Source organism: Macrobrachium nipponense, chromosome 47 (assembly GCF_015104395.2).
Source record: "Macrobrachium nipponense isolate FS-2020 chromosome 47, ASM1510439v2, whole genome shotgun sequence".
NCBI classification, from domain to species: Eukaryota; Metazoa; Arthropoda; class Malacostraca; order Decapoda; family Palaemonidae; genus Macrobrachium; species Macrobrachium nipponense.
This window is the reverse complement of record NC_087222.1, coordinates 4,877,353-4,879,924: the sequence shown is the minus strand read 5'-3', so window position 1 is coordinate 4,879,924 and position 2,572 is coordinate 4,877,353.

Genomic DNA, 2,572 nt, shown 5'->3' with positions numbered 1-2,572 from the left:
AAAGCAAGAGAGAGAAAGATAGGAAATACACGTTAATGTTATTAATATCTTAACAAAAGTGTCTTTGTGTTTAATTTCCTGCACCTAAAAGAAAACGGAACAGAAGAAAACGGGATTTTTTATCGTAGGCTCTTATATATATATATATATATATATATATATATATATATATTATATATATATATATATAATATATATATATATATATATATATAATATATATATTATTTTACTGGTAATCTTCTTAGGCACGAAGATATAAGTAAATCAGTTGTATTCCACATAGGAAAATGAAAAAAGGTATATCTCAGAAAATGCCCAACAGTTTCGTCCTCCAATGGACCTCTTCTTGGGGGCATTGTGGGTGGCATTTTCTGAGGATATACCTTTTTTCATTTTCCTATGTGGAATACAACTGAAATATATATATATATATATATATATATATATATATATGGGGGATACAATCCTCAATAAGTAAATCCTCTTGTAGTTTAAAATATATATCTCTAGTACAAGGATTAAAGCTTTCGACCATCAACTGTGGTCTTGTTCACTAAACCACAGTTTGATGGTCGAAAGCTTTAATCCTGTACTAGAGATATATATTTTAAACTACAAGAGGATTTTACTTCATTGTGGATTGTATCCCCATTTACGTAGAGGTACGACATAGTACCCTGGCTTCTGCATATATATATATATATATATTATATCTATATATATATGATATATATATATATATATTTGAATTTTCTTACACTTCTAAATGCCTCTTTGTTCACATCACATTAGAATCATTATAGAATAAAATTGGAACTGTTGTAAAATAATGCCAATATATATAAATTTATATTATATATATATATATACAGTTTGGGTAAAATGATTGACCCTGTCAATTTTTTTATTTTTGCCAAAACGGACAGCAAGGTTCCCGACTCCAGTACTGGCCGAATTAAAATGTCGTCAACATACGTCAGGCAATCACGTACCCTTCGGTTTTTCCCGCTCATAAAAAACCCGTCCCCCCTACACATGAAGTGCTGGGTGAGAGACCTCTGTTGCCTGGTAACGCATGGTTACCTGCGGTTTTTGTGATGTAGTGCTGGATTATGCACATTACTGAAACACAGGTTGCTCAGGTAGTTGCTTTATACAAGCAACAAGTGTCAACTTCCGAAATTGCTGCTGGTGTCGGTGTGACAGTCAGAACTGTCCAGCGTTGGATTAAAAAGTTCAAGGATGGGGGCGCGAGGGCCCAACCCCAGGTTGGAACATTGACAGGGAGAAAGAGGAAACACTAACCAACAGAGACCTCAGATTTCTCGAATTGCTATTGAGAACGAACCCAAGGGCTTTCCTCTTAACAGCTGTTAAGGAGCAAAACATGGAGAATCTTCCGGTCATATTCTGTGCTTAGAACCCTAAGAAATTACATAAAGGATGGCTTAGGTGCCTTACCAGTTTGTCTTTGCTGCCAAGAAAAAACCTGCTCCTTGACGAGGCGGTTCACATTAGGAATCGCCTTTCATATGCTAGGGGTATGTTTGAAGAATTTAACCCCCCAGCACTTTTTCAGGGATCCTTTATAGAGACGAAGTCACATTCAGAGTGTCCTCAGGCCCTTCGGGGAAGGTTTACCGATCCCGCAGTAGTGACCCTTACCAGGAGAAGTATGAGAATATGACCACGAAGCACCCTGATTCTTTGATGTTCTGGGTTGCTTTTCATACCACGGCAAAGGGACGTTGGCAACACTGCCCAAGAATGTTACTATGAACCAGTACAATTCCTCTGAGCTGTTAATGGAATATTTGGTACCGTCAATGGTCAAATGTAATGCAAAGGTGTTCATGCAGGACGGTACCCCTTGTCATAGGGCAAAAACAGTCACAGATCTTAAATTCTGTAAAATTCCTTTTCTTAGTGACTGGCCTGGCAATAGCCCCGATCTCAATCCCATTGAGAATTTGTGGGGCATCATCAAAGCACAATTATCCCTTAAACGCCGAAATGGACGTATTAAACGTCAAGTCAAAATGTCTCCCATATGCCGAATGGACGTACCATACGTCGACTCAAAAAGTTTTTTTTTTTAATTCGTGGAAAAATACTTATAGGCCTACCAGCTGAAAACTTTTGAATCACGCGCCTTGGGGGATGCTGGGAGTTCACGGATCAAGGTGTTGTTTTGTTTACAATCGTTACGCAGGCGTGCAAGCGCGAATTTCTTTCTTGCCGCACTAAAAATTATCTGTGACACATCTCGGAAATTATTTCGTCACTTTGGACATAAATTTTTTTGTTGTTACCATTTTAAAAATTTAAGCCGTTACATGGTAGGTATTATATATGAAAAAAGTTTCGCATTTTTATGTAGAATACAACAAAAAAAATACTCATGATTGTAGCTTTTATCAGTTTTGAGATATTTTCATATAAATAACGATAAGTGCCAAAGTTTCAACCTTCGGTCAACTTTGACTCTACCGAAATGGTCGAAAAACGCAATTGTAAGCTAAAACTCTTATATTTTAGTAATATTCAATCATTTACCTTAATTTTGCAA